The following is a 13,316-nucleotide window of genomic DNA, read 5'->3' on the forward strand; positions in this document are numbered from 1 at the left end:
ATATCTTTTGGGGTTTCGCCGTATTGTTTTGCTGGCAAACAAGTAATTGTATGTGAAGCACATTGGCAAATCCAATGATCGCAAATACAATCACAAATGTCCTTAGTGCGTCCATTATCATAGCACTGCACAGCCACAGAGAAGTCTATTTGGATTCGAGCAAAACCCCAAAAGATACACTAATACCTCAATTACGGCATGCAACTATCTTGGGCCCTGGCCAGCATATTGCATCGTTACCTAAGGACATGTTTGGGAAATATTGTAACACCACATATATGCAGGCAAACACACACACTTTTGTTGCAAAACAAAACACTTTATTGGGTAATAGGCCAACAAAACTGTACATACAACATATGTAAAAAGTCCCACAAAACGACGCACCAACATGATGCATCAGCTAAATTCTGAATAAATACTTAACACAAACTATGCTGCAGCCACAGCACTACAACTGCTGATATCGGTGGGATGGGGAGTTGTAGCTGCCCATTTCAGCACCACTATGCTGGCCATGGGCCTACAGAGGATGTTCCTCAACAGCATAGAGGTGCTGATGCTGAGTGTGGTAGCCTAGAGGTGGGCCGTGTGGAAAGGTTTCCACGGGTCTGCTGTAGGCAGGTAAAGGCCGGTCACGCACCGGCACAGGACCAGGTGACATGCGGGCCGGCATTGGGCGTTGGTAGTGTTGGCGTGGCAAGGGGGTGGCAGGCTGGGAAGGGCCAGGTGCACTGAAGGGCACCGACAGCTCCGGCAATCCACGCCAATGCTCAATTGCCTGGAAGCACTGGCGTGGATTGTTTGGAGGTGTGGCCGAGTCTATGAGGCTGAGTATGGAACCTTGGAGGCGCGCCATACGGTGGTCCGGTGCTCGCCGGAGTGCGGGGCAATGCTGCGGTCAAAGGCGACACAGCCGTCCTCCTCGGCGCAGCGACGCAGGTGCTCGAGTACCCTGGAGTCCACCTGGGCACCTGCGGAAGCAATGTGGCTGTGCCTGCGCCTAGCTGCTGCGGTCGATTCAGGCGGTACGTCCCATGGCACCTGGGGTTGGCTGGACGCCTGTGGGGCTGGTTCCGGAGCAGTCGCCTCTGGGGTTAAGGGCAGCAGGGGATTTTGCTCTTGTGGCGCGTGCGCCTCTTCATGGCCAGCCTCCTCTTCAGTGTCGATAAGATTGTCACTGCATCTGTAATAAAAATGTCAAGTTATTCGTAACATTGCCACAATTGACAAACAAACTGTTTGGCTTGAATGACATGTGAACACAGACATTTCTTCAAGGTACAGTCATTACTTCGTATCTCCATAATGTCCTTGAGGAACATCAGCTGTTGGGTGTAGATATATTTCCGCTTTTTGGTGGCACCGTCACCACTTCGCCCTCTGGCGCCATATTCCCGCCGGAATTGGTCACGGCAGCTCCTCCACCGTGTTTTGACATCATCAACTGTACAAAGGAACAGAAAAACAAAATTTTACTGTCACCAGGTGACATAACCAAAATCTGCACTTGTTGGAAACGTTGCCATTCCCTTACACACAAAGATACATTATACAGAAGCTCAATGATGCTGTGATACACCCGCTACGTTGCCCATTTTAAACATTTTAACACAAGGATACACTACAGCATGTGTTTTACATGGCATATATAAAGCAATGTACTTACCAATACACTTTCGGTCTCGTGTGCTGCCTTTAGCCCACTCATGGCTGAAGAGGGTCTTGCGCAACTTCATCCCAAGCGACCTCTTTGCCCGTGCGGTCGTCGTAGGCCTCTGCCCGCGTGTCCCTCTCCTGGACCAGGCAAATCAGTTTCCCGACGTCACAAGCGCGAGGCAATCCAGCAGTTGTCGGTGTCCAGATCAAGCATGTGCCCAACAAGTGAAAACCAACTTCCTGGTTTCTGCTTGTTTGGACAAGTTTTCTCAACTCATTTACATAGACTCGCGTGAAAAACGCAGGTCCCACGGAAGTGCTTCCGTGTGGCATGCGTGATGCGCGAAATACGGCTAAAGAACGGACATGTCGTGACTTTTTCGCAGCGGACTCACGCTGCGCAACAATCACGCAACTGTCTGCACTGCCCCATAGACTAATATAGGTCCGTGCGACGCGCGTTAAAATCACGTGCATTGCACGGACGTATATCCCGTTCGTCTGAATAAGCCCTTAACGTGAGGCACATGGAGGTAATAAATTCATAACACCACGTGCCACACATTAATAAGTGAATGAAAGCAGATTTTATTTTATTTTTTACAGCGTACACATCATAAATTACGCTATAAATTTGTTGTGCAAGTTATTACGGTTGCGATGATACAGAATATGTGTATTTAAAAAAAAAAAAAATATTTAACATTATTTTTTAACTTTTTTATTTTTAAACTTTAATGTACTGGCACATATCTACATAATGCCCTAACAGGAAACATGGTCAGACAGCACAGGGGTCCTTCAATGGACCCTGGGCTGTCTCCCCATATATGGTATGTCCCTCGATCACATCACAGGGATTCACTGTGATGCGATCCAATGGGTACCCCATTTCCCATTTTCCCCTTGTATGCTGCGGTCCGTTTTGATCTCAGAATTAAAGGGAATAGCGGCAGAGATCAGAAGTTTCTCTGATCTTTACCGTTAGAGCGGGGCTGTGGCTCTGCAATACATTCCCCCGCTCCTGACAACAAGTGTGCGCGAGCGGTCAGCATGATATGATGCGGCCGGCGCTGCACCAATGAGCCGCGGCGCCGTAAATGAAGACAGAACATCGGGCTCATTATTGCAGCACCAGCCACATCACATTAAGCTGACCACATGCGTACACTTGTCAGGAGCGGGGCAATGGCTGTATTACATAGTCACAGCCGCGCTCTAACTAAACTCATGTGTTACAATAATGGCCGGCCTTAGATACGTTCGACCAGTGCTGTCACACAGGGTGCCAGCTGCCACACTGCAAGAGGGGCGCCAGCTGGTGTGTGTATCCCCGCGCCGTTGCAACTACCAGCGGGTCAGGTGCCACTAGCTAACTGCACCCAGGGCCAGCCTTAGGCAGTCGCCTTTCCGCTTCTTCACTTAGTGGCCGTCGCTACAGCTGTAGCAGCCATAGCGGCTGCTAGCGGCGACACCGGGCATTAGGGTGGTGGCACCGCTAGCAGTCGCTGCGGCTGCTATAGCGGTAGTGACGCCACTATAGCAGAGCAGGGAGGTATCTCCCTGCTCTGCTATCTACTAGCGCCACTGTAGCTCCCTGAAGCGCTGCATGATGTCTCTGTCCATATATGGACAGTGACATCAGGGGAAACTCCTGAAACGGAATCCCCGGTCACAGCGTTGCAGACACTATGACCGGGGATTCCACTCCAGGAGAAGCCAATGACGTCATGGACACAGACGACAGGAGCCTCTCCTGGAGTGGAATCGACGGTCACAGCGTCGGCAATGCTGTGGACGGGGATTCCGCTTTAGGAGTTTCCCCTGATGTCACTGTCCATATATGGAGAGAGACATCAAGGAGTGATCCAGCAGCGGAATCCCCGGCCACACAGGGATTCCGCTCCTTCAGGGAGCTACAGTGGCGCTATCTATACTGGAAGGGGGGGGGGTTGCTATCTACAAGGGGGCTGTGGGCTGTGTGGCACTACCTACAAAAAAGGACAACTGTGCAGGAGCACGCAAAATACCCAGCTTTCCCGGCTAGCAAAAAAATGTGTGGAAATAAACTAAGATGTAACTTTTATTTAATCTACCTAAAAGGATTAATCCTTTTAGCTAGACTAAATAAAAGTTATATCTTAGTTTGTTTCCACACATTTATTTGGTAGCCCTGAAAGCTGGGTATTTTGTGTGCTCCTGCACAGTTGTCCTTTTTTGAATGTCTATTGTCCGCCAGCTTTCATGGGTCATTTCGTAGTCCTTGCACTACCTACAAGGGGGCTGTGGGCAGTGTGGCACTACCAACCAGGGGGCTGTGGGGCGCTCCCTACCAGGGGGCTGCGGGGCGCTCCCTACCAGGGGGCTGCGGGGCGCTCCCTACCAGGGGGCTGCGGGGCGCTCCCTACCAGGGGGCTGCGCGGCGCTACCTACCAGGGGGCTGCGCGGCACCTCCCACAAGGGGCTGCGTGGCGCTTCCCACAAGGGGCTGTGTATCACTACCTACAGGGGGAATCTGTGAGTGGTGGGCTGATTGTCATTTTACTGTGAGTGGGGGGCTGATGGTCTTCAAGTGGTTTCCGCCTCTGACGTCCAATTGAAATTAATAGGAGGCAGAAAATACCTGCATCGCTCCTTTGGTGCTTTTTTTTCCGCCGTCTTTTGCATTCGCCTCAACAGCTTAAGAAAAAACACAGAAAAAAAGGTCAAACAACGCTGTCAGTTGCTGAAAGAATTTTGAGGCATATTTTTTTTGCCTTACAAAAAAACATGTGTGAACACTTGTTCATAGCCGTTTTCGGTCTTTCTCAAAAAAAATTTGGTAGGGGGGCCCTGAGGAAATCTTTTTCCAGTGTTGCCTCGAGTCCGAAAAGGTTAGGAAACTCTGTACTAGGCTACAGGATCCCGTAATGGAGCAGCTCAGTTCGTCATGGCAATGGGGCCTAGGTGAGTACAATTTTTGTTTTTGTTGGGGGCACAGTCTACAAGGGGGAGGTGGGGGGACTATATGGCACTGTCTACAAGGGGGAGGTGGGGGATGGGCTGTATGGCATGATCTACAAAAAGGAGGTGGGGGATTATGGCACTGTCTACAGGGAGGCTATATTGCAAAATCTAAAGGGGGCACTATACTGTGTGGGGGCCACTAAGCGGACATTATACTGTGTAGGGGTACTACAGGTGGCATAATACTGTGGGCACAATTAGAGGACAAAATACTTTGTCCTTGAAGGGGTTGTAATATATTATATTATTAAATATTATTATTATACTGTATTGGGCACTAAAGGGGCATTATAATTTTTTTATGGAGCATTTTTTTTTTAATAATGGGGTGGGGGGCCGAAAGATTATTTCGCACAGGGCGCCATCTATGCTAGGGCCGGCCCTGGTTACAATACTAAGCTGTGCGGCCCCACAGCTTAGTATCAAAATACATGAATTAACGGTATTGAACCGTTTGAGGGTGCACGATATCGAGATAGTAAATAGATTTGCTACCATAGTCTTATGTACCAAAAAATAGTACCAATAAAAACCTACAGCTTGCCCTGCAAAGAAATAAGCCCTCACATCGCTCAAACAACAGAAAAATAAAATGGCTTTCAGAATATGGCGACACAAAAAACATTTTTAACAAATCGTATTTTCTTCGAGAGAGTAATAAAACAAAAAAAAAACTATGTAAATTTGGTATCGCCATAATCATATTGACAGTAGAAAAAATGTTATCATTTTTAATGCACGAAAGCCAAAAAAACAATGGAGGAATCTCAGTTTTTTATAATTCCAACCCACAAAGATTTTTTATTTTTTTAGTTTTCCACTTTAAATACTGCTGATAGAAACTACAACTAACAAAAAATCCTTCTCACCACTCTATTGATAAAAGAATATAAAAGTTCTGGCTCTTGGAAGGCAGGGAGTGAAACAAAAGCAAAAAAAATATATGAAAAGTGGGTATGGCGTCAAGGGGTTAAAAGCTATGTACACCTTTGAAGAGAATTTGTTTTAATAATTCAGTTTTATGTGATTTTAAACAACTTTTTAAATTAATGTACTACATGTTTTAACTTTTTAACCCTTTAGGCATCATTTAGACGAGCGTAATAGACGCGCGTGTGACGCGCGTGCTTTTCACGCGTGTCGTACGCACCTATATTAGGCTATGGGGCAGTGCAGACAGTCCGTGAGTTTTGCGCAGCATGAGTCCGCTGCGTAAAACTCACGACATGTTCTATATTTCTGCGTTTTTTGCGCATCACGCACCCATTGAAGTCAATGGGTGCGTGAAAACCACGCAGGAAGCACTTCCGTGCGAACTGCGTGGTTCGCGCAACAGCTGTCATTCTCTGAATGTAAACAGAAAAGCACCACATGCTTTTTGTATCCAAACGGAGTGTCAAAATGATGGTGGCTGCGAGAAAATCTCGCAGCCGCGCATCATACACTGATGACACACGCAGCTGTTAAGTGCCTTTTGCGCACGCAAAATGCCGCGTTTTTTGCATGCGCAAAACGCACACGCTCGTGTAAATAAGGCCTTATACCTCATGGACACGAACGCAGAAACGTCCGTAATTACGGGCTGTAATTACGGGCCCATAGACTTCTGTTGGCCATGGGTACCTTCCCGTATGCTTACGGAAAGGTACCCGTGCCGTTGTAAAATATGGAACATGTCCTATTTCAGGCCGTAATAACGGCACGGGCAGGCCCATAGAAGTTTATGGGGCTCCCGTAATTACGTGTCGTACGCACCTATATTAGGCTATGGGGCAGTGCAGACAGTCCGTGAGTTTTGCGCAGCATGAGTCCGCTGCGTAAAACTCACGACATGTTCTATATTTCTGCGTTTTTTGCGCATCACGCACCCATTGAAGTCAATGGGTGCGTGAAAACCACGCAGGAAGCACTTCCGTGCGAACTGCGTGGTTCGCGCAACAGCTGTCATTCTCTGAATGTAAACAGAAAAGCACCACATGCTTTTTGTATCCAAACGGAGTGTCAAAATGATGGTGGCTGCGAGAAAATCTCGCAGCCGCGCATCATACACTGATGACACACGCAGCTGTTAAGTGCCTTTTGCGCACGCAAAATGCCGCGTTTTTTGCATGCGCAAAACGCACACGCTCGTGTAAATAAGGCCTTATACCTCATGGACACGAACGCAGAAACGTCCGTAATTACGGGCTGTAATTACGGGCCCATAGACTTCTGTTGGCCATGGGTACCTTCCCGTATGCTTACGGAAAGGTACCCGTGCCGTTGTAAAATATGGAACATGTCCTATTTCAGGCCGTAATAACGGCACGGGCAGGCCCATAGAAGTTTATGGGGCTCCCGTAATTACGGGTGGCTACGTGTGTGCACCCGTAATTACTGGAGCGGTGTTAGGCGACGTCAGGGAATAGTCACTGTCCAGGGTGCTGAAAGAGTTAAATGATCGGCAGTAACTCTTTCAGCACCCGGGACAGTGACTACCGCTGGAGTTAATACTATTAAAAGTTAACTTACCTGCTTCTTCCTCCAGTCCGGCCTCCCGGGATGACGGTTCATCCCACGTGACCGCTGCAGCCAATCACAGGCTGTAGCGGTCACATGGACTGCCGCGTCATCCAGGGAGGTTGGACTGGATGTCAAAAGAGGGACGCATCACCAAGACAACGGTACGTATGAACTTTTTACTTTCAATCGCTGCGGAAACTCTGCCCGAAAGGGCTGCCCCTTCTCTTTCCAGCACTGATGGAGAGAAGGGGCTGCCGATTAGTGCAGAGAAAACGGGTCCGTAAATACTGGTGGAAAATGGGTCGAATATGTGTGACAAAGGACACGTATTTACGCCAGTATTTACGGGAGGGAAAAAATATGTTAGTGTGCATGAGGTCTTAGTCCCCAGCCGATTTTAGGCCCTAATGACCTAGCTTTTTTTTTTGTTTTTCTATAGTTGCATTCAAAGAGCTATAATTTTTAGATTTTTCCATCAACATAGCTGTGTGAGGACTTGTTTTTTGCGGGATTAGTTGTACTTTTTAATGGCACCATTTTGGGGTACAAATATTTTTTTTTATTAACAATAGAAAAAAAAACCTGAAGTTCCACCATTGTTCTATGCGTTTTAATTTCACGCCGTTCACTGTGCGGCGTAGATAACACGTTACCTTTATTCTATGGGTCGGTACGATTACGATGATACCACATATGTAGAGGTTATTTATGTTTTACTACTTTTGCACAGTAAAAACTCTTTTGAACTAAAATTATTTGTTTTTGCACTGTTGCTTTCCAAGGGCCTGTTTTTTTGCGGGACGAGACGTAGTTTTGCTTGGTACTGTTTTGGGGTACATGAGACTTATTGATTAACTTTTATTATGACTTTTTTGGGGGGCAATGGAAAAAAATAGCAATTTTGCCATAGTTTTTTGTGGGTTTTTTTTATACTGTGTTCACCTTGTGGTTTAAATTACATATTAACTTTATGGTTTAGGTCATTACGGTAGAAGCGATACCACATGTGTACTTTTAATTTTTTTTACACTTTTACTAAATAAAACCACTTTTTATGGAAAAAAAATGTTTGTATTTTTTACTGTAATTTTTATTAATAATCTTTATTTCACATTTATTACTTATTTTTTTGTCCCACTAGGAGACTTCACTATGCGATCTTTAGGCTATGTTCACACGGAGTATTTTGCATGAGGAATATCTGCCTCAAAATTCCGTTTGGAACTTTGAGGCAGATTTTCCTCTCCCTGCACGGCGATTTTCGCGCCGTTTTTCACCCGCGGCCATTGAGCGCCGCGGGCATAAAACACCGTGAAATACGCTTTCTCTGCCTCCCATTGAAGTCAATGGGAGGTCAGAGGCGTAAACGCCCGAAGATAGGGCATGAAATCAATGGGAGGCGTTTTCGGGCCGTTTTTGCAGAGTTTTGCGAAGCGGTTTCCGCGTCAAAAAACTCGTCAAAATACTCCGTGTGAACATAGCCTTAGATCGCTGCTATAATGCTTTGGTATACTTAGTATACGATATCATTATTGCCGGTCAGTGTAAAACCGACAGGCATCAATTAGAACGTGCCTCAGGCACGTCCTAAGGCCTTATTCACACGAACGTGTTTAACATCGCACGGACCTATGTTAGTCAATGGGGCCATTCAGACATTCCGTGATTTTCACGCAGCGTGTCCGCTGCGTTAAAACTCACGACATGTCCTATACTTGGGCGTTTTTCGAGCATCACGCACCCATTGAAGTCAATGGGTGCGTGAAAATAACGTGCAGCACACGGAAACACTTCCGTGTGTCGCACGTGATTCGCGCAACAGTAGATCAAGAAATGGAGAAAAATAAAACCACTTCCTTCATTTCTTGTTCTAAACATCAAAACCGCATGTCATAAGGATGGCCTACGCGTAAAAATCACACAGCCACGCAGCAAACACTTATGACACACAGAACTGCAATGCGCAAAAAACGTAGCGCTTTTTGCACGCGCAAAATGCACACGTTCGTGTGAATAAGGCCTAATGGGCATATGTCCAGGGCAGACCTGGGGGCCTTTATCAGGTCACCAGCTGCCATGACACCCCATCGGAGGCCCGCGATTGCATTTGCTGGCCGCCAATGGGTGGGAGAGGGAGCTCCCTCACACTGTAAATGATTTAAATGCCGCGGTCGCTGTTGACCGCAGAATTTAACGGGTTAAACGGACACGATCTAAGTAAACTTCGTACACATCATAAAGTAAACTTCGATCGCGGCCGTTGGAGTAGGAGGCCAGCTGTCAGACAGCCGAGCCCCGGCTCAAGCCTGAACAGGACACCCGTGCAGGACTTAGACTGGGCCGCCGTGAAAAGGCGACGGCCTAGCCTAAGGCCCCTTAGTGACCGCCGTGTACCTTTTGTATCTTAAACCCTTAGTGACCACCAGAAGCAGTATCGTTCTGTCAAAGCCAATTCCGTTAGTTCAGCTGAAGTGACGGCTCTGCTGAAAGCTTGTCCAGTGTGTCTCTAACACACAGGATCCAGCTAATAACAATCATATCTAAGTTACGAACATGCAGGACCAGCTTTCAGCTGTGTCGTCGGCTCAGCTGAACCGATGCCCGCGTCTTTGACAGAATGATATAGCTTTTATGTATTCAGTATACATAGGAGTTGTATCTTAAAAAGTTAAAAAAATAAAAAGAGAATAGTATGATTAAAAAAAAAATAAGTTCCTTTTAACCTTGTATATAGCTTTTAACTTTAGTGACCAGCCAATTTTGGGCCTTAGCGACCAAACAAATTTTCAGTTTTTTCAACGTCGCATTTTAAGATCCGTACCTTTTTTTTTTCCATAGACATAGCTGTGTGAGGGTTTTTTTGTGGGACGAGTTGTACTTTGCGGGGAATGTAAATAAAACAGCAATTCCGCTATTAATTTTAGGGTCTTAAATTTATGCCATTTACTGTGTGGTATAAATAACATAACTTTATTCTGCGGGTCGTTACAATTATGGAATTACAAAATTAGTATTTGTTTTGTTTTACATTTTCTAAAAAGGATAATAATTACTCTTACCAGTAATTTGATTTCTCGTTAACCGCCACAGTGGCACAGACAGGAGAGTTCCCCCACCCCCAGGGTCAGGAAACAACGAGGAAGTATTTCCATAAAAGCGTCCCTCCTCTTCCCTGCTTCAGTTAATAACCGAGAACCTTATTGGATGCAAACATAATTTATTTAGATAGACATATCATATACCTTCATGCAAAATAAAAATTTTTAGTGCAAAATAGGCAACAAATAATACAGGGGTTAATGGGAAATGAAATTACCGGTAAGGGTATGTTCACACGGCAACGCCAATTACGTCTGAAATTACGGAGCTGGTTTCAGGCAAAAACAGCTCCTGAATTTCAGACGTTTTGACAAGTGCACGCGTTTTTCGCGACGTCTTTTACGGACGTAATTGGAGCTGGTTTTCATTGGAGTCAATGAAAAATGACTCCAATTACGTCCCAAGAAGTGACATACACTTCTGTGAGGCGGGCGTCCTTACGCGCCATCTTTTGACAGCGGCGCGTAAAAAAAAAGCCAGTCTGCACAGAGCACCGTAACACCCATTTAATTCAATGGGCAGATGTTTGCAGACGGTTTGGAGCAGTTTTTTCGGCTGTAATTCGAGGCGTAAAACGCCTGAATTACGTCCGTAAATAGGGCGTGTGAACATACCCTGAGAGTAATTATCATCTTTCCCTAACACCTCCACAGCGGCACTGACAGGAGGATTAACAGAGAAAACATTAGGGTGGGACAGCAGCAGACAGGACCTTACGCCCGAAGACAATTTCACTGTTAGCACCAACGTCTAGTTCACGGTTCTCAAACACTAGGCCCGCATGCGGCCCCTGAGGCTGTCATGTGCGGCCCGCGGGGCACCGTAGATCCCACGGGAGAGGAAAGAGCAGGCCGATGGAGGAGTGCGCCAGCGAATGACAAAGCCCCTGACGTCACTGTCCATATATGGATGTCAGGGGCTTCCCCAGAGCAATCCTTTATGCACAGGCCAGTGTCGCACTGATAAATTGTGTCCTTTCTAATCCCTCTTTTGGTACACACTCTGCACCTTTGCAGTTTGAGGAATTTTGCTGGGAAGTGTTGTCCTGGTATAATACGGTTACCCTCGGTTCCAGCAGATATGTTTGAGTCCTCCCCTTCCTGGTTCCCTAATTTTAGGGCCTTGATAAATCGCCTCTTGAAACAGAATAAATGTTCCCCTCAGGCCTGCACTACTGTATATCTCTTATTTCCTGACTTATTGGAGCCTTAACTCATTTTATTTTTTCACAGTGTAAGGGAATTAGGTAGCGGGACAGTCGTCTCCTGGGGTAGACGGGCACTCGGTATCAAATACGCCAGTAAATTTCAGTCCGCACAGCAAAGATGTGGTACTACTGGCCTCAGACAGTTTTATTTACAGGTTGTACATGAATAAAAAGAAAGCAAACAAAAGAAAACTCTATGCCTGTCCGGCACTAACTATACAGTCAGGTATCCTAACTAACACAGTGCAGGCCTAATGCCTGGCACCATAAACCATACAACCTGTTATGAATGCAGTCAGTTTGCTCTCACAAGCTCCTCTCCCAAGGCTGAGAGAGAGTGTGACTGAACTGCAGCCTTTTTAAAGGGCTATTACACCTGACCCCTGATTAATAGCTAGACAGCTCAAGACCAGGACTGTGTGGATGGAGTGGGGACCCACCCATCTCTCCTCACTCCAACAACTAGGCCCTTTTCCAGGTTTTAGATAAACCCTATTGTAGAGGGAGAACCACATTCTCTGCTGAATTTAGTCCCTGGTTGTTTTCAGATAGAAGACAGAAATCTTGGGGAAATATAGACCCCATCCACAACCTCTCCACATGATCTGTCACAATAGACATAGTGGTATGAGGGCTGTTTTTTTGCGGGATGAACTGTAGTTATTATTGGTACCATTTTGAGGTACATGCGACTTTTTGATCACTTTTTATCCTATTTTTTGGGAGGCAAGGTGAACAAAAAACAGCAATTCTGGCATTGTTAAAGAGGCTCTGTCACCACATTATAAGTGGCCTATCTTGTACATAATGTGATCGACGCTGTATTGTAGATTACAGCAGTGTTTTTTATTTAGAAAAACGATCATTTTTGACACATGAGTAGCGTTATAGTGTGTTTATGTGACTGCAAATAGCGATATAACTATATCGCTATCTGCAGTGTAAATGAATGGAGAGAAGTGTATGACGCTGATTGGTCAGCGTCATATACTCTGTACAAAAAAATGTGTTGTGCTGGAGGCACATAGGCACCCAATTTCCCAACTACTATTAAACCAACAATAAAATATAATTTTTATTAGTATGCTTTAAAATGTCCATGTGGGGACAGCAACAGACGCATTGTGGTTAAAAATTTGGCCAAAGCCAGCTGGCACTGACTCTATATCTGTTATGTGACAGGATAGAGTGTCGTAAATACAACGATATGACTGCATAGGGCAGCAGCTGCAGACTGCTTGATAATGCGTGAGTATGTTGATAAAACCAGATATAGAGGCTAGTCTGGCTTAGCTATTAAAAGTATCTTAGCCCCCCCGACATGTTTCGCTGTAAACACAGCATCCTCAGGGGATTAGAATGGGGCTAGTGAGCGCGCGTTCCGATTTACTCCTCCTTTAAAGTCTCGGGTATGCCGTGTACAGGAATCACCTGTGTCCGGGCAAATCAATTTCCCTGTATAGAGACGAGCCCACACATAGAGAGACTGGCGTACATAAAGGCCAATCATCGAAGTGTGTGGGAAATCCAATCAGTAAGCGTAGGGTGCGCATGCGCATTGCATCTAGAAGCGGACTTTGCCGATTCCTTGTTAATTAAGTGATCAAGTGTGCATGTCAGGGCACTTAGAATTTGCGATGTCTGAATTAGCCTGTTGGATTCAAGGCAAGGATGAAACAGTGCCGAAAGACTGGCGTGCATAGAGGCCAATCATCGAAGTGTGTGGGAAATCCAATCAGTAAGCATAGGGTGCGCATGCGCATTGCATCTAGAAGCAGACTTAGCCGATTCCTTGTTAATTAAGTGATCAAGTGCGCATGTCAGGGCACTTAGAGTTTGCGAT

At 46.0% G+C, this 13,316-nt stretch overlaps 1 long non-coding RNA gene across 2 annotated transcripts in view; it reads right to left on the reverse strand.

Moving 5' to 3' along the window:
• Positions 1 to 341: 341 nt before the first annotated feature.
• The window catches only part of LOC142655700 (uncharacterized), a 39,163-nt gene continuing 26,188 nt past the window's right edge, over positions 342 to 13,316 (reverse strand). Inside the window, exons 3-6 of one of the 2 annotated variants that reach the window (XR_012849534.1) lie at positions 10,227 to 10,363; positions 4,283 to 4,338; positions 1,295 to 1,447; positions 342 to 1,186 (exon numbers count right to left, since the gene is read on the reverse strand). This is a non-coding gene — a long non-coding RNA (uncharacterized LOC142655700). The remainder of the gene's footprint in view (positions 1,187 to 1,294; positions 1,448 to 4,282; positions 4,339 to 10,226; positions 10,364 to 13,316) is intronic. The other variant, XR_012849533.1, reaches the window with a different exon arrangement.

This window comes from Rhinoderma darwinii, chromosome 1 (genome assembly GCF_050947455.1).
Source record: "Rhinoderma darwinii isolate aRhiDar2 chromosome 1, aRhiDar2.hap1, whole genome shotgun sequence".
NCBI lineage: Eukaryota > Metazoa > Chordata > Amphibia > Anura > Rhinodermatidae > Rhinoderma > Rhinoderma darwinii.